Here is a 26,917-nt window from a genome sequence, read left to right as displayed (position 1 = left end):
TACAGGTCCATTTTACTATTCCATTCATCTGTTCCATTTGGAATAGATCAGAAATAAAAGTTCTGCACGCACAAAATTTTTTTCCGCTCTAAAAATAAATGGAAAAAGCAGTCAGATCCCTTAAAAAAATCAGTTTGGCCTGTCTTCTTCCGTTCGTTACAGGAAAGCTGAGGATCCTAATTCTGCTTATCTGTTCCACTTGTTCTTATTGGGATAGAAAACAGAGATAAATGGAAGTTTGACGTGTGAACAGAGCCTAAGAGGTTAAAAGAAAATGTCACCTTAACATTACGAAAATTAATTGATCTAGCAATTGTGCCTGAAAGTGGAAAATCTGAAGCCCTCAGAATAACCTCTGACTCAAACACTTCCATTCAGGCTTGGCTTGGCCGAGTCGAGTCGCAGATGTGTATCAGTAACAGATGCTCTCAGGACACTGGATCTACTGTATGTGTTGAGCGGGAGCCACATCGGTCTTTGGACATAGAACATCTTCTCTTCTCTTACTGTGCATTCGTGACTTTTTCAGCACCACCACAATGCTGAGACTACTAGCGACTGCTTTACTGGAGGACATGACAGGTGTTACTAGAAGCTGCACAGACAGCACAAAGTACATTATGCTGTCAGCTCCCTTAGAGGAGCAGAATTTTCAAAAGCTATAAAGTAGCTGACTCTATAAACATGCAGGGATTCACTTAAACCTCTTTTCTTTAAAAAAATAAACTATATAAACTACCAAGTGTCCTACATTCTCATGCTAGCCACCCTAATTCTACTTTAACCTGGAGCTCGCAAAAATTACCTTACTCATGAAAATACAGATTTAATATTGTTTGAAGCTAAATATAATAATGAAAACTGCTTACATATGAGATACCTAGTGACTATGCAACACTACTTGGTGGCAGGGATCTGTAGATGGACCAGAATTAGGACATTGGACACATGCAATCCTAGCAGCTGACCAGATAAGCTGTGTACATTATTCTCTCTCTATTTTCACCTTATGTTGTAGACAAGTGTAGAAAAAAACAAGCTATGTTCACATAACAGCTTGGAGCCAATTTCCTCCGTCCATTGGGTCCATTGGATTCTATTTGGATCCCACTGTATGTATGACAAATTCAGCACAATGTTCTCTTATTACTAAAAACTTTCAGCTTTCAAGAGGTTTCTTGTTTCTTTTAAAGGAGAGTTTCAGGCAAAGTTAGTATATTGTATTATGGTCATGGAGTACTATTAGCAGAAGGCTAGCAGCACTTAATAGGGCTTCTGCGAAGGCTTTGAACTATCCACTCCATCTAGATCAGGGTTCCCCAACTCCAGTCCTCAAGGCCCACCAACAGGTCATGTTTTCAGGATTTCCCTTGTATTGTACAGGTGATGCAATTATCACCTGAGCAATACTAAGGAAATCCTGAAAACATGACTTGTTGGTGGGTCTTGAGGACTGGAGTTGGGGAACCCTGATCTAGAAGATCCCATGGGGTGACCTGGCTTTCATCCTTTTGTAAAGGCACACTTGCTGAAGATCTACTGTAAAAATATCTTTTAATGTGATTATTTACCTGTGCTAAATGTGATTTCATTTGCATTATACTCTGCAGCAGTGCTCAGGATAGTTAAAGGCCCTTTTACATTTAGCGATGCACCAGTGATCTGACCCGGTCAGGATCGCTGGTGCATCGCTAAATGATCGCTAGTGAGCTTTCATACAGAAAGATCTCACAGCGATGCAGCAGCGACGCAGCGCGTGTTACTCACCTTTCACACACAGCGATCCTGACGTCCTCCCGCCCGCCTCCACGCATCGCTTGTCGTCACAGCAGGCAGCCCAGCAGGAAGCTGACGACGAGAAATGGAGCCGGACATTCTCGCGCGTTCAGCGATGGACAGCGGGGGAGCCGGTCGTTGGTAAGTATCACACATAGCGATATCGCTAGCAATATCGCTATAACGTCACAAAACCGGTGACGTTTTAACGATATTGCTAGCGATATCGCTTAGTGTAAAACCCCCTTAACTGTCCCACCCCAGGTGGGGAGGATTTACATGGGCACTCAGGAAGTTTGTTCTTGTTAGAAGTTAGTTATCTTTATACTATTGAAGGGATTAGAAACTTTGTCTACTAGATAAGCCCCAAGTGGAGAGTGTGTAGCAACCGAAGAACCAAAGGGTTAATAGATATTTGAATAGTATTAAAGGAACTAATTAATATCTAGACAGCCGGAGTACAGAGGCAGATAAGAAGTACAAGAAAGATCTTTCATAATCAGTGAGCACCTGCTGTAGCAAAAATCAGAGGCGAAGGAAGTGTAATTTGCCTAGGTAGCTAGCAAGAAGTGGGCTACAGGTCAATGAATGAAACCAGTCTTGGAGGTGTGGAGGAAATACTATTCCGACCAGGAAGGAGCACGGGGTGCTGCATAGTGGTGGAGGAAGCAGTCAGTGGAAGGCTAGAGCCAGTAGGCAGTAGGAAAGACTCTGTACCTATGAATTGTTACCGGACATCATGCAGTTTGTAACCAAATCTAAGTATGAGCCTCTGCCTTATCTAGAACAATTGCACAAGAAGAAGTATCTCTAATACCAAATGCTTAAAACTCCAAGTAAAAAAAATCAACCTATTTAAAACTTTTATTGGCCTCCCTCCCTAATTCATTGCAAGAATTTAAGGTACCCATACCATTATACCACTTGTGGTCCACGGAGGGGTAAAAGACAAACCCTCAAATTACACAAACACACTCAAGGGTATCATAAATGGTATTTAATGACATAAAAGTAACCATCAGCCAATCTCGTCCTTTATACTTTAACCACTGCACATGCATCTGGACTTACACAGGAGCCCCTGGGTTGGGTTCGCTGAGTAGTTGGTGGTCGATGGGGCAAACTGTCAGTGGGTGGTTAGAAGGCCACATGTATATCAGGAGGTGAAGGACAGGAACAGAGTTGTTAGGCAAAAGGAAAGTTTAAACACAGGCTGAGGTAAGAAACTGGAAAACAAGCAGACTGAATTACAGTAGAATAGCAGGAATGAAACAGAGCTAATATAAACTATTATCGACATCTCCCTGTGGTATTCTAGCAGTTTAGGGTGCAGTGGTGTCCACAGGTCACAGCAGGGAATTGACTACTCCTGTTGGTCAGCACACACATCCTTACTGGCAGACTGGGCAGCAATATTGATGCCAGCCATATTAACATCACTAGCTGGATGGAGGTTATGCCTCCCAGAGATTCTGGTCATGTTATTGCCACCATCTTCAGTGCCACCAATGGAATGAATATGGCAGTACCTGGTGACAGAAGGTGATGTAGGATTAGGTCCAGGTGGAGATGTGGCAATTATGTCTAGCTTTAGTGTTCCTAAAATTTCTATGAGATTTAACTTTTTCAGACTATTTTTACAACAGAGTACTTCTTTAATAGATTAGTATTATAGAATTTTGGATTAGTGGACCTGTCATATGATTTCACAATACAAACCATAAATATTATTAAATAGATCTCTTATTATCCCTGATGAGGCTGGTGAACTTACCTTGAAACAATCTATACCATGATGGCTTTATAAAAATGTTCCTACTTGATATTCAAACAAGTATTTTTTGAGACCAGCAATAGTTGGAACCATACTCATAAAATGCTTATTTTAATATCAGGTTAAAAACTTTGATATAGCCTTTAACCCCTTCACGACCTTTGACGTATATTTATTTCAAAGATTGTGTCCCTGCCTTTGAGGTGGGCTCATACACCGAACACACATCTTTCCCTGTACATGATGACTAATTTAATCAGCCATCATGTGCCTTTAACAGCCTTGGGTGGAGCAGTGGTCTACCCGCACCTGTTAACACTGTCAATCAATGACAAGGGGATTTAACATGTGCTGGCCAGAAGCACATCATTCATCTCATTCATCGACGCCCCTATCACAGAGCGCTGATGGGTTGTCATAACATCCTCTGTGGCTGGCGTTCATAGGAGATCATGATTTATGCTATACCATGTATTATGTAGCACAAGCGATCAGATGATTGCAGCTTCAAGTCTCCTAAGGGGACTATTAAACACAGTAAAAAGTAAGAAAAAAAGTTTTTACAAATATGAAAAAAACAAACACAAGTTCAAAGCACCCCTTTTTTCCAATAAAAAATAAAACAATAAAATTACACATATTTGGTATCACTGTGTTTGCAAAAGTCCTGTCTTTCAAAATAAAAAATAAATTAATCTGATTGATAAAATCGTAATGAGAAAAAAACGCCAGAATTACTTTTTTTTTTTGGCCTCTCAACAGTGCAATAAGAGGCGATCAAAACATGGTATCCACCCCAATATGGTATCAATAAAAACGTCAGCTCTAGGCTCAAAATTTAACCCTTCAAGCAGAACCACATCCCAAAAAATGTAAACTCTACAGATGTCAGAAAAGGGTGACATTAGCAATATTTTCTTTTCTTACAAATATCCGAATTTATTTTCAAAGCTTAAGTAAAAAAAAAGTTTGCATGTTTGGTATCTGAGAAAACAGAAAGCAAAAAACACAAATATCCTGAACTAAAAGTAAAAAATATACTGCAAATAATGCATAAAGGTAATAATAATAATAATAATAATAATAATAAGGGTATTTAGTAAACATAATTTTGATCAAAATAATGTACAAGCCATCCCGCCACGTCACGGCAACCCTTGTGGGACAGTCCCTACTCTAGTATTTAAAACCTTATCACTTGCCAAGTGGCGTGAATGTGAATAAGGGTCGAGCGGCTGAACCACTTGTAACAGCTTAGGCCAGACTGGATGGCTTTCCCAGCTCAGAAAAAGGGGCGGTCACACCCCTATATGCACTGAATGCACAATGAAATGAATAAAAAACAAATCTGAACTGAGACAAGTAAGTTAATGTGTATGCACAATGTAAGTGCATTTTAACACATGACCATTAACCAGAGAAAACAGAAAGCAAAAAACACAAATATCCTGAACTAAAAGTAAAAAATATACTGCAAATAATGCATAAAGGTAATAATAATAATAATAATAATAATAATAAGGGTATTTAGTAAACATAATTTTGATCAAAATAATGTACAAGCCATCCCGCCACGTCACGGCAACCCTTGTGGGACAGTCCCTACTCTAGTATTTAAAACCTTATCACTTGCCAAGTGGCGTGAATGTGAATAAGGGTCGAGCGGCTGAACCACTTGTAACAGCTTAGGCCAGACTGGATGGCTTTCCCAGCTCAGAAAAAGGGGCGGTCACACCCCTATATGCACTGAATGCACAATGAAATGAATAAAAAACAAATCTGAACTGAGACAAGTAAGTTAATGTGTATGCACAATGTAAGTGCATTTTAACACATGACCATTAACCAGAGAAAACAGAAAGCAAAAAACACAAATATCCTGAACTAAAAGTAAAAAATATACTGCAAATAATGCATAAAGGTAATAATAATAATAATAATAATAATAATAAGGGTATTTAGTAAACATAATTTTGATCAAAATAATGTACAAGCCATCCCGCCACGTCACGGCAACCCTTGTGGGACAGTCCCTACTCTAGTATTTAAAACCTTATCACTTGCCAAGTGGCGTGAATGTGAATAAGGGTCGAGCGGCTGAACCACTTGTAACAGCTTAGGCCAGACTGGATGGCTTTCCCAGCTCAGAAAAAGGGGCGGTCACACCCCTATATGCACTGAATGCACAATGAAATGAATAAAAAACAAATCTGAACTGAGACAAGTAAGTTAATGTGTATGCACAATGTAAGTGCATTTTAACACATGACCATTAACCAGAGAAAACAGAAAGCAAAAAACACAAATATCCTGAACTAAAAGTAAAAAATATACTGCAAATAATGCATAAAGGTAATAATAATAATAATAATAATAATAATAAGGGTATTTAGTAAACATAATTTTGATCAAAATAATGTACAAGCCATCCCGCCACGTCACGGCAACCCTTGTGGGACAGTCCCTACTCTAGTATTTAAAACCTTATCACTTGCCAAGTGGCGTGAATGTGAATAAGGGTCGAGCGGCTGAACCACTTGTAACAGCTTAGGCCAGACTGGATGGCTTTCCCAGCTCAGAAAAAGGGGCGGTCACACCCCTATATGCACTGAATGCACAATGAAATGAATAAAAAACAAATCTGAACTGAGACAAGTAAGTTAATGTGTATGCACAATGTAAGTGCATTTTAACACATGACCATTAACCAGAGAAAACAGAAAGCAAAAAACACAAATATCCTGAACTAAAAGTAAAAAATATACTGCAAATAATGCATAAAGGTAATAATAATAATAATAATAATAATAATAAGGGTATTTAGTAAACATAATTTTGATCAAAATAATGTACAAGCCATCCCGCCACGTCACGGCAACCCTTGTGGGACAGTCCCTACTCTAGTATTTAAAACCTTATCACTTGCCAAGTGGCGTGAATGTGAATAAGGGTCGAGCGGCTGAACCACTTGTAACAGCTTAGGCCAGACTGGATGGCTTTCCCAGCTCAGAAAAAGGGGCGGTCACACCCCTATATGCACTGAATGCACAATGAAATGAATAAAAAACAAATCTGAACTGAGACAAGTAAGTTAATGTGTATGCACAATGTAAGTGCATTTTAACACATGACCATTAACCAGAGAAAACAGAAAGCAAAAAACACAAATATCCTGAACTAAAAGTAAAAAATATACTGCAAATAATGCATAAAGGTAATAATAATAATAATAATAATAATAATAATAAGGGTATTTAGTAAACATAATTTTGATCAAAATAATGTACAAGCCATCCCGCCACGTCACGGCAACCCTTGTGGGACAGTCCCTACTCTAGTATTTAAAACCTTATCACTTGCCAAGTGGCGTGAATGTGAATAAGGGTCGAGCGGCTGAACCACTTGTAACAGCTTAGGCCAGACTGGATGGCTTTTTTTTTATGTTTGGTATCTGCGTACTCTTACTGACCTGGACAATCATATTTTAAGGTCCATTTTACCATATAGAGAACATGGTAAATAAAAAAAAAAGTGTGGAATTGCACTTTTTATTTTTGCAATTTCAACGAACTTGGAATTTTTTTCCACTTTCCAGTGCATCACATGATAAAATGAATGGCATCATTCAGAAGTACAGCTCGTCCTGCAAAAAAACAAGCTCTCATATGACTATGGGCTGAAAAAATAAAAAAGTTTTGGCTCTTGGAATAAGTGGAGGAAAAAACAAAAGCAAAAAAAATCGGAAAATCACAAGGTATAATATCTAGTATAATAGTCTATTTAATGATGGTTATTTTATGAAATAAGGGGCAGGTTCTCATTAAGAGAGCTCTAGTGTCACATTGTCTCAAAGCTTCCACTTGACAGTTAAGGCTAATATTCCAAACAGATTTGAATAAGACACATGAGAAAAGATATTGAAAATGCTCTTGAGGGTGTAGCAGACAGAAGTTTGGTTAAACCATGGAGAGTATTATTATTATTATTATTTATTACCGTATATACTCGAGTATAAGCCAAGGCACCTAATTTTGCCAGGAAAAACTGGGTAAGCTTATTAACTCGAGTATAAGCAAGGTATGCATTGTCCTCATCCCTGTCCTGATATGCATGGCTCCCCCATCTCTGTCCTTGTATGCATGGCTCCTTATCCCCTATCCTCTTATACATGGCTCCCTCATTGCTATCCTTATATGCATGGCTCTCCGGCCCCTGTCCTTGTATGCATGGCTCCCCTGGTCCCTGTCGTGGTATGCATGGCTCCCCCGTCCCTGTCCTTGTATGTATGGCTCCTTATCCCCTATCCTTGTATGCATGGCTCCACGGCCCCTGTCCTTGTATGCATGGCTCCTTAACCCCTATCCTGGTATGCATGGCTCCTTAACCCCTATCCTTGTATGCATAGCTCCCCCGGTCTCTGTCGTGGTATGCATGGCTCCCCGTCCCTGTATGTATGGCTCCTTATCCCCTATCCTTGTATGCATGGGTCCACGATCCCTGCCCTTGTCTGCATGGCTTCTTATTCCCTATCCTTGTATGCATGGCTCCCTGGTCCCTGTCCTTGTATCCGTAGCTCCCCGGGCCCTGTCCTTGTATGCATGGCTCCCCCATTGCTGTCCTTGTATGCATGGCTCCTTATCCCCTTTCCTTGTATGCATGTTTAAAAAAACAAACATCCTACTCACCTTCCTGCACGCCCTCACTGCATTTCATTCCGGCCCAGCAGCTCTTCCTGCTGAGAGATCACGCTCATTAAGGTAATGAATATTCACTCCATGCCTATGGGAGTGGAGAGGTGTGCATATTCATTACCTTAATGAGCGGGGCCACGTTATCACTCAGACGGAAGTGCTGCTGGTGCTGGAACCAATGAGATGCAGCGAGTGCATGCAGGAAGGATGTTGTCTGGAAATCGGCATCTGCGGGTGTCACTGTGCACGTTATAAGAAAAATGAATATTAATTTCTCTTTAGCAGCAAGCACAGTTACAGTCGCAGCTGCCGTCTCTTGCCTCCTGTGACCCCCTGCTCTTCCACTCTCCCTCCCCCGCCGGGCCTCAGGGACAATTGACTCATGTATAAGCCTGGAGGTTCATTTTGAGCACAAAAAAATGTGCTGAAAAACTCAGCTTATACACGAGTATATACAGTATGTGTTTCCTATATAGCGCCATCATATTCCACATTCTAAATTTCCTATCAGTAGGTCTTTGGCATTGCTACATTCCTTTACAGACACCTGAGGAAGACTGTTATAGCCAAAACACCTTGTACTTTTAATATATTGATATTGTTCTTAATTAAACATTTTTTGGCTTTTGGAGAAAACAGTTTCATACATTTTTTAAACCAATACCGCCCATGTGGTGGAAGTGCCACATTCCTGGGATTTTGATTGTAGGTCTTAGGCATAGGGAGAACATGCAAACACCTTGCTGATGCTCTCCTTGTTGTGTTTTGAACCCAAGACTCCATCGCTGCAAAGCAACAGTTGTAATCACTGTGCCACCATGTTTCCCAGGGCCATAAAGCCAATTTTCATACATCCAACATTCACGATGAAAGTACTAACAGCTTGCAATACCCCTGGCCCAAACTCAACAGTATTATATATGCCCAGAAAACCTGGAGCTATTGTGGACACCAATTTCCATGGTCCACATCTAGTAAGGGTCCATATTTCATGAATGTCGGACTTGTTAAACAGGCCTAAAAGTGTCATCTTGCAATGGTGTTGCAAGCAATTAAATGTGTGAAGAGTAGTGTTGAGCTTTCCGATACCGCAAGTATCGGGTATCGGCCGATATTTGCCGTATCGGAATTCCGATACCGAGTACCGATACTTTTTTCGTATCGGATACCGGAATCGGAAGTCCAAAATGCAATGAGCCACTGTTGTGGCTCTGATTGGCTGCCAAAATGACGTCATCATGATGCGCTGTCTGTGCACATCATGATGCGCCGTCAGTTCGGGCCTTCGGGGGGTCTGTGCCGACTGTCCGGGGGTCTGTACCGGCCTGCTGGGGGGCTGTGCCGGCCTGCCGGTGGTCTGTGCTGACTGTCCGGGGGTCTGTGCAGGCTCCGGGGGTCTGTGCCGACTGCCCGGGGGTCTGTGTGGCCTGCCAGGGGGCTGTGCCGGCCTGCCGGTGGTCTGTGCAGGCTCCGGGGGTCTGTGCAGGCATCGTCCGATTGGACTACAAGTCCCATCGGGTGATGCCTGCTACCATGACAGTGATTGACACATTAGCCAATGATGGGACAGTAGTAGTCCCATCATCCGGCTAATGTGTTGAATGCAAAAAAAAATACATGCTACATACATGCAACATGCATACTACATATAACATACATGCTACATACTACATACATGCTACATACTACATACATAACACATATATACTACATGCATGCAACATACATACAACATATATACTACATGCAAGCAACATGCATACTACATATATACTATATATACTACATGTAACATACATACTACATATATACTACATGCTACATACATGCAACATACATGCTACATACATACTACATACATGCTACATACATACTACATACATGCTACATACATACTACATGCATGCAACATGCATACTACATATATACTATATATACTACATGTAACATACATACTACATATATACTACATGCTACATACATGCAACATACATACTACATACATGCTACATACATACTACATACATACAACATATATACTACATGCATGCAACATGCATACTACATATATACTATATATACTACATGTAACATACATACTACATGCTACATACATGCAACATACACACTACATGCTACATACATGCAACATACTACATACATGCTACATACTACATGCATACTACATACATACTACATACATGCTACATACATACTACATACATACACTACATGCATGCAACATACATACTACATATATACCACATGCATGCAGCATGCATACTACATATATACTGCATATATACTACATGCATGCAGCATACATATATACTACATACAATACATACATATAGACATACAGTACATATAACATAGAGTACATACTCACCATCACTTGTCACTTTGATCCCCGAAGCCATTGTCGCCTGAGGAATAAATATCAAAATAAAAAAACACCAATATACTTACCCCGATCTGCAGAAGTCCACGAGGGTCCCACGTCGATTTTGCGTGGAGAACAGCAGCATCAGCTGATGCTACCGTTCTCTACCAGCTCCAGGAATACAATGACGGAAGGTAGGTATCCTTCCGCACTGTATTCCTCCACCACTGTAAAAAAAGTCCCTAGTCTCACTTTATGCCATTGCTGCGTGGGAAATTCCCACTATTCCCATTATTAGGTACACCTGTCCAACTGTGTGTTAAGACTTAATTTCTAATCAGCCAATCACATGGCGGCAACTCAGTGCATTTAGGCATGTAGACATGGTCAAGACAATCTCCTGCAGTTCAAACCGAGCATCAGTATGGGGAAGAAAGGTGATTTGAGTGCCTTTGAACGTGGCATGATTGTTGGTGCCAGAAGGGCTGGTCTGAGTATTTCAGAAACTGCTGATCTACTGGGATTTTCACGCACAACCATCTCTAGGGTTTACAGAGAATGGTCCGAAAAAGAAAAAAAATCCAGTGAGCGGCAGTTCTGTGGCCGGAAATGCCTTGTTGATGCCAGAGGTCAGAGGAGAATGGGCAGACTGGTTCGAGCTGATAGAAAGGCAACAGTGACTCAAATTGCCACCCGTTACAACCAAGGTAGGCAGAAGAGCATCTCTGAACGCACAGTGCGTCGAACTTTGAGGCAGATGGGCAACAGCAGCAGAAGACCACACCGGGTACCACTCCTCTCAGCTAAGAACAGGAAACTGAGGCTACAATTTGCACAAGCTCATCGAAATTGGACAGTAGAAGATTGGAAAAACGTTGCCTGGTCTGATGAGTCTCGATTTCTGCTGCGACATTCGGATGGTAGGGTCAGAATTTGGCGTAAACAACATGAAAGCATGGATCCATCCTGCCTTGTATCAACGGTTCAGGCTGGTGGTGGTGGTGTCATGGTGTGGGGAATTTTTTCTTGGCACTCTTTGGGCCCCTTGGTACCAATTGAGCATCGTTGCAACGCCACAGCCTACCTGAGTATTGTTGCTGACCATGTCCATCCCTTTATGACCACAATGTACCCAACATCTGATGGCTACTTTCAGCAGGATAATGCGCCATGTCATAAAGCTCGAATCATCTCAGATTGGTTTCTTGAACATGACAATGAGTTCACTGTACTCAAATGGCCTCCTCAGTCACCAGATCTCAATCCAATAGAGCATCTTTGGGATGTGGTGGAACGGGAGATTCGCATCAGGGATGTGCAGCCGACAAATCTGCGCCAACTGTGTGATGCCATCATGTCAATATGGTCCAAAATCTCTGAGGAATGCTTCCAGCACCTTGTTGAATCTCTGCCACGAAGAATTGAGGCAGTTCTGAAGGCAAAAGGGGGTCCAACCCGTTACTAGCATGGTGTACCTAATAAAGTGGCCAGTGAGTGTATATGTATTATGTATGTAGTATGTATGTTGCATGTATGTAGCATGTAGTATGTATGTAGCATGTATGTAGTATGTAGCATGTATGTTGCATGTAGTATATATGTAGTATGTATGTTACATGTAGTATATATGTAGTATGCATGTAGTATATATGTTGTACGCATGTTGCATGCATGTAGTATATATGTATTATGTATTATGTATGTAGTATGTATGTAGCATGTATGTAGTATATAGCATGTATGTTACATGTAGTATATATGTAGCATGTAAAATTTTTTTTTTTTTTACATTCAACACATTAGCCGGATGATGGGACTACTACTGTCCCATCATTGGCTAATGTGTCAATCACTGTCATGGTAGCAGGCATCGCCCGATGGGACTTGTAGTCCCATCGGACGATGCCTGCACAGACCCCCGAAGCCTGCACAGACCACCGGCAGGCCGGCACAGCCCCCTGGCAGGCCGCACAGACCCCCGGGCAGTCGGCACAGACCCCGGAGCCTGCACAGACCACCGGCAGGCCGGCACAGCCCCTCGGAGCCTGCACAGACCACCAGCAGGCCGGTACAGACCCCCCGGCAGGCCGCACAGACCCCCGGGCAGTCGGCACAGCCCCCCGGAGCCTGCACAGACCACCGGCAGGCCGTCACAGCCCCCCGGAGCCTGCACAGACCACCGGCAGGCCGGCACAACCCCCCGGCAGGCCGCACAGACCCCCGGGCAGTCGGCACAGACCACCGAAAGGCCCGTACAGACCCCAGAGAGGCTGTACAAGGCAAAAATAGGGTTTTTCTTATTCCGATACCGGAAGTCCCATAGACTTGAATGGGACTTCCGGTATCGGAATCGGCGATACCCGATATTTTCTTTAGATCGGCCGATCCATTCCGATCCGATACTTTTAAGTATCGGACGGTATCGCTCAACACTAGTGAAGAGTGAAAACAACATCACATAGAAGTTTGAAGCCATATTGACTCAATATACAAGTATTGAGGTTCAGTGGATATATCTGTGCCATATATATGTTCTAAATTTTAATATTTACCTCAATTGTATCTTCCCATTGGTTCTCAGTTACCACCAGCAAGTTTTTGCCAGTCAAGAGAATTTGCTAACTGGGAAAGATGGTAAAAGCTCTTTAAGAACTCCAATATCCCATGAAAAGAATTCAATATAATATCAAACAAGCATCTGATTTAACCCCTTAATGACCAGGGGTATTTTTGGTTTTGCATTTTCATTTTTCCCTCCCCTTCTTTCCAGAGCCATAACTTTTTATATTTTTCCATCTATATGGCCATGTGAGGGCTTATTTTTTGCGGGACGAGTTGTACTTTTAAATGACACCATTGATTTTACCATGTTGTGTACTCGAAAATGGGAAAAAAATTCCAAATGCGGTGAAATTGCAAAAGAAGTGCAATCCCACACTTGTTTTTTGCTTGGCTTTTTTGCTAGGTTCACTAGATGCTAAATCTAACCTGCCATTATGATTCTCCAGGTCATTACGAGTTCATAGACACCAAACATGTCTATGTCCTCTTTTATTTAAGTGGTGAAAAAAAATTCCAAAGTTTGCTAATTCTGGCGTTTTTAATTTTTTTCTCGCTACGCCGTTTAGTGATCGGGTTAATTCTTTTTTTTATTAATAGATCGGGCAATTCTGAATGCGGCGATACCTAATATGTGTATGTGGGATTTTTTTTTTTACTGTTTTATTTTGATTGGGGCGAAAGGGGGGTGATTTGAACTTTTAGGTTTTTTTAATTTTTTTCTATTTTTAAATTTTTTTTTTTACTTTTGGCATGCTTCAATAGCCTCCATAGGAGGCTAGAAGCATGCGTAACCCAATCGGCTCTGCTACATATGGACGATGAGCAGATCGCCCATACGTAGCAGATTTACTGCTGTGCTTTCAGCGCCGACCACCGGGTGGCGCTGAAAGCCATATGCCTGGAACAACCATAGAGGTCTCATAGAGACCTCTGGTTGTCCAGGCAACATGATACAGACCCCCGATCACGTGACGGGGGTCGGCGATGAGGTCATTTCCGGCCCGGCGGCCGGAAATGCTATTTAAATGCCCGCTGTCAGCTTTTACAGCGGGATTTAACTAGTTAATAGGCACGGGCGGACGGCGATTCAGCTCGCGCCTATTGCGGGCACATGTCAGCTTGTTCATAACAGCTGACATGTCCCGGCTTTGATGCGGGCTCAGCGCCAGAGCCCTCACCAAAGCAGGGGAGATGTCTGATGACGGACTGTGTATGTCATTGGACATTAAGGGGTTAAAGACTGAGGTGTGTTTACATAGCCAGGCTCTAAATGGGACTAGGAATATTAGTAAATGATAAAAATAAATGAGTTTAAAAATATAAGTATAAAAATGCTCAATGCATATTCTATAATAAATGCATAATATGAGATATCAATAAATAAATATCCATATCTGTGACCTATAGACATACTACATGTCATGCACTATATGCCTTCATGAGGTCTGATGTGGCTGAAGAACATACAGCTAGGATCTATGATGGGAATTGTAAGGAAGAGTACAGGGAAGTGAAGCGACTCAAAAGATTTTAGAATTACGATGAGAACATTAGGTCATGTTCATCTGGAGACTATTTGATTTTCATATTTGGAGTTTTTGATTTTCACATGTAGAGCATTTGAATTTTATAGAGGACTCCTCATAAAAGTCTGCAAACAAAAGAAATACATATGAATAGTTTACTGAATGACCCCATCTACAATGAATAAAGTATTGCAACATGTGAAAACCATAAAAAGATGCACAATATCTTAGCACATGCATATATTGAAGATTAAATGTAGATTTTAAGATGAGTTATTGAGTTCAGAGTCCAGCATCCAGACTGGACTGTGAGGGGGATGGATATGAGTTAGGTTTCTTTGAATCCAGATAAACCATTATCACATTATTTTGCCATTCATTATGCATATTACAGTCTATTCAAACCCAAGAGAGGAAATGTTCAGATGATAGAGAATTGTCACATCTGGGCATAATTCAAGGTTGAGTTTTCAAAATCTCATCATATTTTTCTATGTTAAGAAATGAAGTTGGCACTTATGCCATTACATGATCTATAAGGATTGCTGTTCCAAGGTCAATGACTACATTATGCTCAGTATGTTAACCAGTTAATGTGTCAAGCTGAATACTGAAGAATCCTTCTCGCCTCCAAGAAAATGTAAAATTCTAGATTTGCTTAATCTCTTTCTGTTATATAAATATGGGACATAGGCACAGATATCTTCAGTATAAAGCCTCAGTCTGAAGGAATTCTTTGCACTTGTTTGAAAAAAGCCGACTGATTTTCATCAGTGTTTGGTCAGTGAGTTTGAATTGACCACCAAAGTTTTCTCATATGATCAAAAAAGCTGCATCACTTCTACCACTACAATGCTAAAAACTAACAGCACACAGATGACACTAATGTGCAATCTGTCATTTTTACTAACCCATAAATTTATATGGTTAAATTTGATAAGTGTCTCAGACCAAAAATGGACATTTCCTCATTTTTCTTCGAAGACCACCCAGCCTGAAAAAATAATTTGGACACGTGAACAGCTCCATGGAGTATATGGGAAGTAATTGTTCTATTCATAAATATAGATATAACATGTATGTCAAAAACAGACATCTGAATGAGACCTTGGTGTTTGTCTGCTTCTAGAGCTACAGGTGCTTCTCACAAAATTAGAATGTCATCAAAAAGTTCACTTATTTCAGTTCTTCAATACAAAAAGTGAAACTCGTATATTATATAGAGTCATTACACACAGAGTGATCTATTTCAAGTCTTTATTTCTGTTAATGTTGATGATTATGGCTTACAGCCAATGAAAACTCAAAAGTAATTTTCTCAGTAAATTTGATTACTTTATAACACCCACCAGCTTGAAAAAATTATTTTAAAATTCAAAATGTTGGTGTTAGGCACCGGCATTCTCCTGCTGCACAGGGTAGATCTCAAGCCTTGTCTGCCTTTGCGGTCTCCCAGTTTGCTCCCACCACAGTGGAGGTTGCTCAGCGGAGACGTCGGTTTCAGCGTCTTGCTCAGACTCGTGCTGTACGCTTCGTTACTGTTGGTTGTCCAGCCAAAGCTATAATAATTAGCAACAAGCAGCGGCGAATAGACTTTCTACACGCTAAGTCCCTACTGAGCATGCTCATGAGGTTTAGACCTCTCATTGGTGGTCGGTCGTCAGCTGCTGGGGTGAAGTGGCAGTTCAGGATTGGTCCACGAGCAAGGTCCTGTCTGACTGTACTTGAACAGGAACGTATAAAAGGTTCCAAGGAGCGCGCGTCGGCGCGCTAAGATCAATTGTGTTTGGTGTGTTGGTGGATATGTTACCACCCTGTGTGCACGTGTGCCGCTACTAGCACTGCGAGGGTGTGTCTAGGCAGGCAGTGTAGGTGGGATCTCCCGCTTGGCTTAGCATCTGACTCTGGGCATCCTGTCGCATGTGCGGATCGCACACCGAGTGTCAGAGCAAATGCAACCACCAGCTTAGACTTTCCTGGGGGGTAGCTATAGGGACCAAAATTAGCATCATTATCACTGTACTCCTGTGAAGCCTAACAGGGTATAGGCTTGAGTGATCTCTTTTCGTACTGCTCTGCGGAGCAACCGAGCAGGTACTTTGCTCTTTTTCCACACAGAGTGACATTTAACTCCGTGTGTTTACGGTGCTTGCATGCAGCTTCACTCCGCCATTGTTTACTAGCCGCGGTTCCTCCATTACCGCACGGTGGATCCCGGGTTGTGATCGCACCTTCTCATAATTTGTGTTTGGTGTGATCTGCAAACAGTTGGCCTACTGAAATATATGTTCAGTAAATGCACTCACTACTTGATCAGGCCTTCTTTGGCATCAATTACTGCATCAATGAGGCGTAACATGGAGGTGATTAGTCTGTGGCATTGCTGAGGTGTTATGGAAGTCCAGGTTGCTTTGATAGCAGCCTTCAGCTCATCTGCATTGTTGGGTCTCGTGTCTCTCATCTTCCTCTTGACAACACCACAGATTCTCTATGGGAGTAAGGTCAGGCAAGTTTGCTGGCCAATCAAGCACAGTGAAACTGTTGTTTTTAAACTAGGTATTGGTACTTTAGTTTTGTCAGTGTGGACAGGTGCCAAGTCCTGCTAGAGACTGAAATTTCCAATTCCAAAAAGCTTGTCAGCAGAGGGAAGCATGAAGTGCTCTAAAATTTCCTGGTAGATGGCCGCACTGACTTTGGTCTTGATAAAACACAGTGTACCAGCAGATGGCATAGCTCCCCAAACCATCACTGATTGTGGAAGCTTCACACTGGACCTTAAGCAGCTTGGATTGTCTGTCTCTACACTCTTCCTCCAGAATCTGGGACCTTGATTTCCAAAGTCTAGCTTGAAGTATCCACAATCAATGATGGTTTCGGGAGTCATGTCATCTGCTGGTGTAGGTCCACTGTGTTTTATCAAGACCAAAGTCAGCACAGCCATCTACCAGGAAATTTTAGAGCATTTCATTCTTCCCTCTGATGACAAGCTTATTGGAGACTGTGACCCCAGTGCTGATTGGGCGCCGTGCACCATGTGTCACAATACAGCACAGCACAGCGTGGTGGAGTCACAGTTTATGGTGTCGGCAGGAAGTGCTGGCATGGCTTGGTGGAGTGGCGACGAAGGTGAGAGTTGCACTCAGCATGCTGGACTTGGTTGCTGAAAACTGGACTCAAGCATGCTGGACTTTTTGGCAGAAGCTGGACTCGTCTTTGGGACTGTTTACTGGGCAGCTGCAACTGGTGGTGGACTCTGCTCCAAGGCTGCACTATGGTGAAGGATCCAGTTATGGTGATGGATCCGGGTGGAGGAGAAGATGCACACAGGTGGTGGGCTCTGTTGCTAGGAGCGTACGCAACAGAGCAAAGCTACAGTAAGTGGTGTTTCCCCTGTATTGTCATTTTCCCTCATGTGTGTTTAGTGCAGTGGTGGGATTAGTTTCTGCACCGACCAATTCCCTAGTGAGGGTTTAGGTTTAGGGCGAGCTAGGGTTTTTAGGTTCCTGTGCGTTGCCTGGTGTGGAACTGGCATAGGGAACGTTAGGAGTGCAGGGACACTGGCTCAGGGGAGTTCAGGAGGTCTCCACTTCCCTATTCCCTATTGCAGGGCCCACCATTGTTAATGTTACCCAGGTTCCCCTTTACTATTTAAATTCGCCTTACTGGAGGCGGGGTTTCCAGACTACTGTATGTATAATGTGTAATACCTAAATTCACCAGTTGGAGGCGGCGTATCCAGCTGCACGTTTTATTATTTAAATTCGCCCAACTGGAGGCGGTGTATCCAGGGTCACGTGTGTCATGTGGGTTCGCCTTGCGGTACTCGCTGCGTCCTGACACACGTGACCGTGACACTGGCCTTATTATGCTGGGAAGGGGACAATATCCATAGCCTTCCCAGCTTATTTATACCAGCTCACATCTGTCTGTTTTGCCTTTGCTGGTTAATAAAAATGGAGGAACCCCACAAAAAAAGATGTGTGGTTCCCCTATTTTTAATAACAAGCTAAGGCAAAGCAGACAGCTTTTGGCTGATATTAATAGGCTGGGAAGGGCCATGGATAGCAATCAGGGTTATGGTTTTGGGGTTGATATCAGCTGTGTAATGTATGCTGTCATCAAGTCCATGGATTAGCAATGGATAGGTGTCTGTCAGACACCCCCATTACTAACCTTATAGTCAAAAGATATTAACACACACAGAGAAAAATCCTTTATTTGTAAAAATCACTCCCCTACAAGTTCCCTCTTTTACCCATTTATTATCCCCAAAAAATAATCCACAGGGGTACACCACAATCCAAATGGCGGTCCCACAATGATCTCCATCAAGAAGATCCAGTCTATGGAGCTCCATTCAGAGAAAGCAACTCCATAGACTGGTGCAGCAGTCACTTCTGGGTCTGACAATGTACTCTGCCAGACCCCGTCACTGTGAACTGAGGTGACATCAAGAAGGTTGCATCAGTTGACAACGGCCTATTCGCATGAGGGCAGCACAAGGGCCGGACTGATGAGCGGCAACGTCACTGCTAGTCATCATTCTGGCACTCGTGCTCACCCCAAAACCATTACCCTGATTGCCACGACACCAGACCAGGGTAATTGGGAAAAGCCTAGGCTAAGCACCAGAATTGGCTCATCTAATTGACAGAATTGGTGCAACCATGGCCCTTCCCAGCCTACTAATATCAGCCCACAGATATCTGCTCAGCCTTTGCTGGTTATTAAAAATATGGGGGACCCATGTCATTTTTTTGGGGTCCTCCCATTTTCAATAACCAGCAAAGGCAAAGCTGTGGGTTGATATTAATAGGCTGGGAAGGTGAATGGATATTGGCCCTTTCCTAGCATAATAAGCATAATAAGGTAAGCTCACAACTGTCTGCTTTCCCTTGGGTGGTTATTAAAATAGGGGGACTGCACTTCATTTCTTTAATTATTATTTATTTATTTCATGTCAGGCAGGGTCACGTGCTGCACCGGCCAAACACAGCCATGCCAATACTTAGTATTGCTGTGATGGGGCCGGAAGTGCCCACTGCCTTAAAGCTTCTTGATAGGCTGTGCTGCAGCCTTTCAACAATCTTTACTAGTCTGCCGAAATTTAACAGTATAGTTGGTGTCCAGTACGAATCCCGAACTCTAGAGTTCGGGTTCGCTCATCCTTAATGAGAAACGTTTTTCTGAAATTTTTTCACAATTTTTAGACTCCATTGTTCACAGATTGGTGAACATCTGGACATTTTTGCTCCGAGAGACCGTGCCTTCATAACATGCTCTTTTTATATAGTCATGTGACTTAGCTGAAAATTGACCTTACATCTATTTTTCAATAGTACTGTTCACTTTTACATCATTTTGTCACAACTTTTTTGAAATGTGTTGTTGCCATCAAGACGCACCCCAAATTTTGAAAAGAAAAATAGGAAAAAACTTAAAATGGTGGTGCTTCTTATAATCCAGGCGTCTTATTGCTTACTGGGGGGTGGTGGGGGGTGGTGGGAAGTGGGGTCCCAGGGTTGCAGCTGGAAGAGGCAGGAGTGGAACGTTGCTGCTAAGATGAGGGGGTGTTTTGATGTGCTGCTAGCCGCTGCTGGTGTCCGATGCTGCCACTGTGCTATGTCCCCGCGCTTTGTACCTGGTGCTGCTGTCTGCCAGGTGCTGCTGCCGCTGCGCTCTGTCCCCCGGTGCTGCCACTGCGCTGTCCCCCAGTGTTGCTGCCTGCTCTGACCCCCGGTGTTGCCGCCGCGCTCTGTACATGGTGCTGCCGCCCACTCTGTCCTCTGGTGCTGCCGCCCGCTCTGTCCTCCCAAGATTTCAGTGCCGTGCTCTCCATCTGCGCTTGCGCGGTGGCCATTTTCCAGGAAGCACAGGAAGCAATCCGCTGCACAGACAAGAAAGCATGGATGGAACGGCAGAGCCCCCCCACGCAGCAAAGGGACAGAGCGCGGCGGTGGAGGTAGCACCCGGCGGACAAAGCGCGGCGGCAGCACCCGGCAGCACCGGAGGACAGAGCGTGGCGGCGGCAAGCACCGGATACCCGCAGCGGCAGCACAGATAAGTTATGTCTGCATTGTAAGACGCCCACCTATTTTCCCCCCAAATTTGGGAGAAAAAAGTGCGTCTTTTACAAAGCGGAAAATACGGTAATTTTTTCCAATGAAATAGAAAAATATCTTATTTTTACCTTCTGATCTGTGTTCTATGCTCGGTTGTGAATAAAATATGGCTATACAAAATATGAAATAATTTCATTCTTTCTTTACATTTTACACAGCGTCTCAACTTGGGGTTGTTGTTAAAATCTTGATTTTCTGTTTAATTGTTCTGCTACTCTTTTAAAAGGGGGCAATAGTGTTATGGCTGAAAATCTGCTGACAGATTCCCTTTAACAAAAATGGCTGTTAATGAATATTCATAAGAGTTTCTACCCCAGTTTAGCCATCTGTTTAGTTGCGGATCATGTCATCTGAAATACTATGATGAATCTGCCTGGTTGGAGATCTGACTGCAGCTCCAGCATTTAGCCTGATTAAGACATAAGCCGACCCTTCAGGCACATTCATTTCAAAGTAAAATGTAACTTAAAAAAGTGAAATAAGTAATTTAACTTTCCTCATGGTAATATATCATAAACCAATACTGGTTAGCCCTTACAAATTGGTGACTTGAATGTTTACCATAAGTATACTCTTGGTTCGTGGCAAACCCTTACATTTTTAAGAGCAAAGCAAAAGCAAAGAGAGATCAGCAAATAATTTTTTCACCCATGTCATGGCTCTACATAATATTAATAATAATAATAAAAAATGAGTGTCTGTGCAATGCTTGGGCATTTAGAGTGAACTGTTTTAGCAAAGTCCCTGTGCACTGGATATTAGAGAGGGACCCACCTTCCTTATCTAAAAAGGTCCCAGTAGACCCATAAGGACAAGTTTTATCCAAAAATGACGTTTTTATATTGAGCACATTGAGAAAAATTCAAGTACTTGTATCAGATGAAGAAAATAATGAAGTAGCTGCAAAACTAGACACAGCCAGTTGACAAAAGTGGAGCTGTTTTTGCAAAAAAGACTCTAATTTTGCTGTTTCATATAACCTCTTGAATAGAGTTGAGTGAAACAGGTCGGCCAAATTCATAAGTCGCCGACATATGCCAAAGTTGGGTTTCACTTACCGAAACCTGACCATAGCGTGAAGTCGGCCATGCGGTCGGCAAAACGAGCGCCAAAGTCGAATTTCCCAGAATGCTTGCAGGTGCCTTTTTTTCAGCCAATGAGCAAGGACGTACACTGTGGGCAACAAGATGACATGTGCAGCGTCCACCACAATCGTAGAGGCCTCCATTTTACTTCTGCCGCTCTTAACAGTAGGGAGAGGTTGCTGTTTATCAGTAGGGAGAGAGTTAGAGCTGTAGAGATATAAGAAGTTCTTATGTTCTTGTGCTGATAGCAATTGTGCTGTACAGTTAGTGTGCAGGGACAGGGGAGGAATTTCTTGTGTGCAGCAGCGCTGGTTATTAGGCTGCCTGATAGCTGTATTGCTGTGTGTACACTGCTGTGCAGACTGCTTTTTACACAGCACTAATACTTTTATTCTTTTTTTCTGCAGTTACCGACCGTTCATTTTTTCCCACACCGTATAGAGCTGTATGCTCCTCACACACTACCGTGTACCAGCTGGTATCACGGACAAATACATGCTGACTATCTGTGTGTGACTCTGGAAATAAATACGGAGATTTAAATTTTCCCCTACACCGTATACAGCTGTACGCTCCTATACAGTACCGTATATCTGCTGTTTGTATTACGGTCAAATCCATACTGAGTGAGCATCTGTGTGTGACTCCGGAAATAACTACAGAGATTCAAATTTTCCCCTACACCGTATACAGCTGTACGCTCCTCATACAGTACAGTATATCTGCTGTTTGTAATACGGTCAAATCCATACTGAGTGAGCGTCTGTGTGTGACTCCGGAAATATATACAGAGATTTAAATTTTTCCCTACATCGTATACAGCTGTACGCTCCTCATACAGTACCATATATCTGCTGGTATTTTTGGTACATTTTCCCAAACATGAGGAAGTTTGGTGGAAGAGGCCGCGGACATGGGCGGGGGGGCCAGCTGGTACTGATGGTGGTGGTGGTACAGCTGCTGGTAGTGCCAAAAGCACAATAGCATCTAAGGCAGGTGTTGAGCCTGCGTCATCATCTGGCTCCAGAAGGCCTGGCAAGCTCCCTTTTCTGGGAGTAGGTAGACCGCTTTTAAAGCCGAGCATCAGGAACAGGTTTTGGCTTACATTGCCGAAACAGCCTCCAGCTCTATCGCCTCCTCTTCTGAAGTTTCAAAAACTGCAAGCACTAAGTCATCAGTGCAGGCTCATGGTCATCAACAACACCTTTCCTTGTGTCCTTTATCCCCACCAAAAGTGAAGGATGTGGTAGGCTACACTTCAGATTACTCCCTGGAGCTCTTTTCACATGCCATGCCTAAGTTATCAAGTGAAATCTTGAATTCCCCAGTCCAAGATGAATATGGCATGGGGTGCATTGATGCACAGCCAGTGCTATATGATTCTGCTGGTACACTCACACAGAGAACTGCACTGCCCTCGCAGTCTACTGAGCCAGATTGTGACCCTGATGAAACTCAGGTGCCCCTTCCCGCATACTATACCACCTTACACGGTAACAGAGGAAGGTGCAGATGAAATTGAAGAGGAGGTGATGGATGACCCAGTTGTTGACCCGGATTGGCATCCATTGGGGGAAGAGGGTGCCGCTGGCAATAGCTCAGAAGAGGAGGAGTATCCACAGCAGGCATCAATATCGCAGCTGCGGTTATCTGGCAGGCCCGTAGCAGTCCAGCGTGCAAGCCCTGAAAATTTTTTCCATAGTAGGAAGAGTGCAGTGTGGCACTTTTTTGACCAAAATCCTATTGACAAGGCAAAGGTTATCTGTAAGAAGTGCAGAAGGACCTTTAGCCGAGGGAAAAATCTCCGAAATTTGAATACCAGATGCATGCTTAGACATGTAAACACCATGCACTTGCAAGCGTTGACGGTCTACAAAACCTCAGGTAGCACACGTGCACCTGGTCCGACTGAAGGTAGCCAGCAACGCTACATCGCTTCCCCCACTGTAAGCTCACCAGTTAGCACACCACCATCAAGAAATGTTGAGGTGTCCTCGCAAGGCCAAAGCAGTCAGGAAATCACAATGTTTTTCCAACGAAAGACTGCATCTAGGTCATCACCACCACCATCACCAATCCCCTCTCAGTCCGCCATGTCCACCGCTAGTTCCACCATATGCAGCTCTCAAGTCAAGCTCACCCTAGCAGAGACTCTGAGTTGAACAAGAAAGTACTCATACTTTCATCCGTGTACACTGGCTTTGAACACCTACATTGCCAAACTGATCTCATTAGAGATGATGCCCTTTCCTTTGGTTGAAAGTGCAGCGTTCCAAGAGCTCATGGCCTATGCTGTCCCACGCTATGACCGACCCAGTCAGCACTACTTTACTAGAAAAGCCATCCCTGCCCTCCACCTGCATGAGAAAGACCGCATTGTCCATGCACTCAATCAGTGAGTGGAAAGGTGCACCTCACAACAGATGCATGGGCCAGTAGGCATGGCCAGGGCCGTTACGTGTTCATCACTGCGCACTGGGTGAATGCAGGGTCCACAGAGGACAGCGGCGGTGGGACAGTGCTGCCTAGCCCATGGTATAGGCAACAGTTGGCTGTAGGCATTCGACCCTCCGCTTCCTCCTCTCTTATGAATGAGTCACTGGAGGAGGAAAAAACAAAAATGCAAGCTAAGTCCAGAAAACCAGAGAGGTTGGTAGCTAGCGGATTGCAGACCCCTGATCCTATTCACAACAACTAACAGTAGCCGTGGAGCGTTCCTACGGAGGTCCTAGATGCCTCTTCACAGCCGGAGAACTAAATAAGCCTAAAGAAAGAAAGGGGAAATCTAAACTGCCCCAGAGCAGACCCCAAAGCAATAGACAGCCCCCAACATGTATTGTCGGTGAAAACAGATGAAAACACAAACACAGACACAAAGACAGGCAGAGCAAACGATGGGGCCCAACTAACTAGATAGGAAAGGACAGAAAAGATGCTGGCTGCAATCCGCAAAAACCCTACCAAAAATGTCCCAAAACGTCTGATAGGAAAAAAGGCCCTGAAGTCACTAGACTTCAAAATCCCTATATCAGCACTCCGATATATTCTGAAGACAGAGCAAAAGAGATTTAACCGATCAGGGATAAAAATGGAAATTCAGCAGAGCCCCAGCCGGGGCTGGCAGAGCACAAAACTAAGCAAATCAGACAAAATCTCATGGAACAATAACAGAGCAAAAGTTAGCTTTAGAAGACAGGAACTGAACTGGAGGCCAGAGCTCAGAGCAGAGAAATCACCAGCAACCCAACAGGGCGTCGGCTGCCTTATGTCCACTCAGAGATTCCGAATGTCCAATCGCAATCCACCTGTTCAGGTGACAGGTTTCTCCCATCCAAATCAGTTTCACCACCTCCTTTCACCAGCAGAGGGAGTTCATTGGACATCAAAGGTGAACGAGAAAATGAGCTCACAACACTCCTCCTCCAGAAGCGAAAGCTCGTCGACAGAGTGAAGTCGCATGAGCACTCCATGCACAGCTGCCAGTGTTGCACATGAGGTGTCCCACTGTCAAACAGCAAGTGGTAAGCGTCAGCAGGCTGTTTTAAAGATGATGTCTTTGGGCGACAACAGACGCACCGCGGAGGTACTGGCCGACTACTTGCAGCGAGAAACTGAGTCCTGGCTTGGCTGGGCAGTCTACATCTTGAGCCAGGCAAGGTAGTCAGTGATAACAGATGTAATTTTGTGGTGGCCATAGCCCTGGCAAAACTCAGACACATACCTTGCCTGGCTCACACCTTGAACCTGGTGGTGTAGTGCTTCATAAATAATTTTCCAAAGTTACCAGCCCTGTTCCATAAGGTGCGAAGACTGTGCTCGCACATCAGTTGTTTGACCGTAGATTCCAGTCGCATGCAGAGGCTGCAGCGATCGCTCCACTTCCCCAAGCACCGCCTAATCATAGACGTTGCAACAAGGTGGAACTCCACTATGCACATGGTTGAGAGGCTGTGCGAACAGAGGCAGGCTGTAATGCATTTGTGGGAGGATACACAGGCAGGCAGTTTGAGGGCAGACATCGAGTTGTTGGGTGTGCTGTGGTCAAAGCTGGAAGACCTCTGTAAAGTCCTTCAATGTTTTGAGGAATGCACACAGCTGGTAAGCGCAGACGATGCCATCATAACCATGAGCATGCCACTTACGCATCTGCTCATGCAAACTTTGACGCACATTAAGGATCAGGCATCTGCAGCCGAGGAGGAGGGAAGCCTTGATGACAGACAGGCATTGTCTGCTCAGGGAACTGTCCTGGACGAGGTGGAGGAAGAAGAGGAAGAGGACGAGGAGGATGTTGGGGATGATTATTTTGGGCAGGAGGATGCTTCTCAGGGGGCAAGAGAAAATGTTGGCTTGCCAAGGTCAGGTACAGGGTTTGTGCATGACTGGAGGGATGTGGATTTGGCAGAAAGTGCTCCTCCACACACCACTGGCAGTGCATCATTGACACCTGGAACATTGGCCCACATGTGTGATTATCTCTTGCGGATCTTAAAAAGGGACCCCCGCATTGCCAAAATTATGAAGGATGACGACTACTGATTGGCCAGCTTCCTCGATCCACACTATAAAGGCAAATTACAGAACATCATGCCACAGGAGAACCTAGAGCTAATATTGGTGAACAAACAAGCAACTCCGGTAAACCGTTTGTTAGAGGCATTCCCAGCACACAACAGCGGTGCAGGTTGTGCCATGAGCCGTACTGGGCAACATGGAAGAGGTGTTCGTGGTGCACACAGCCGAAGTGGCGTTGGAGACAGGGGTTTAATGACCATGTTGTGGAATGATTTCTCGAGTACCACTCACACGACTGGTAATATTGAATCGATTAAAAGTGACAGAAGACAGCAGTTGTCAACTATGGTTACAAACTACTTCTCCTCCCATATCGATGTTCTCCCTCACAGGTCATTCCCCTTTGACTATTGGGCCTCTAAACTGGACACCTGGCCTGAAATGGCACAATATGCCTTACAGGAGCTCGCTTGCCCTGCTGGT

This window comes from Dendrobates tinctorius, unplaced genomic scaffold (assembly GCF_039654945.1).
Source record: "Dendrobates tinctorius isolate UK_male_01 unplaced genomic scaffold, ASM3965494v1 ptg000243l, whole genome shotgun sequence".
Lineage (NCBI taxonomy): Eukaryota > Metazoa > Chordata > Amphibia > Anura > Dendrobatidae > Dendrobates > Dendrobates tinctorius.
The sequence above is the reverse complement of the archived record's forward strand: the minus strand, read 5'-3'. Positions refer to the sequence as shown.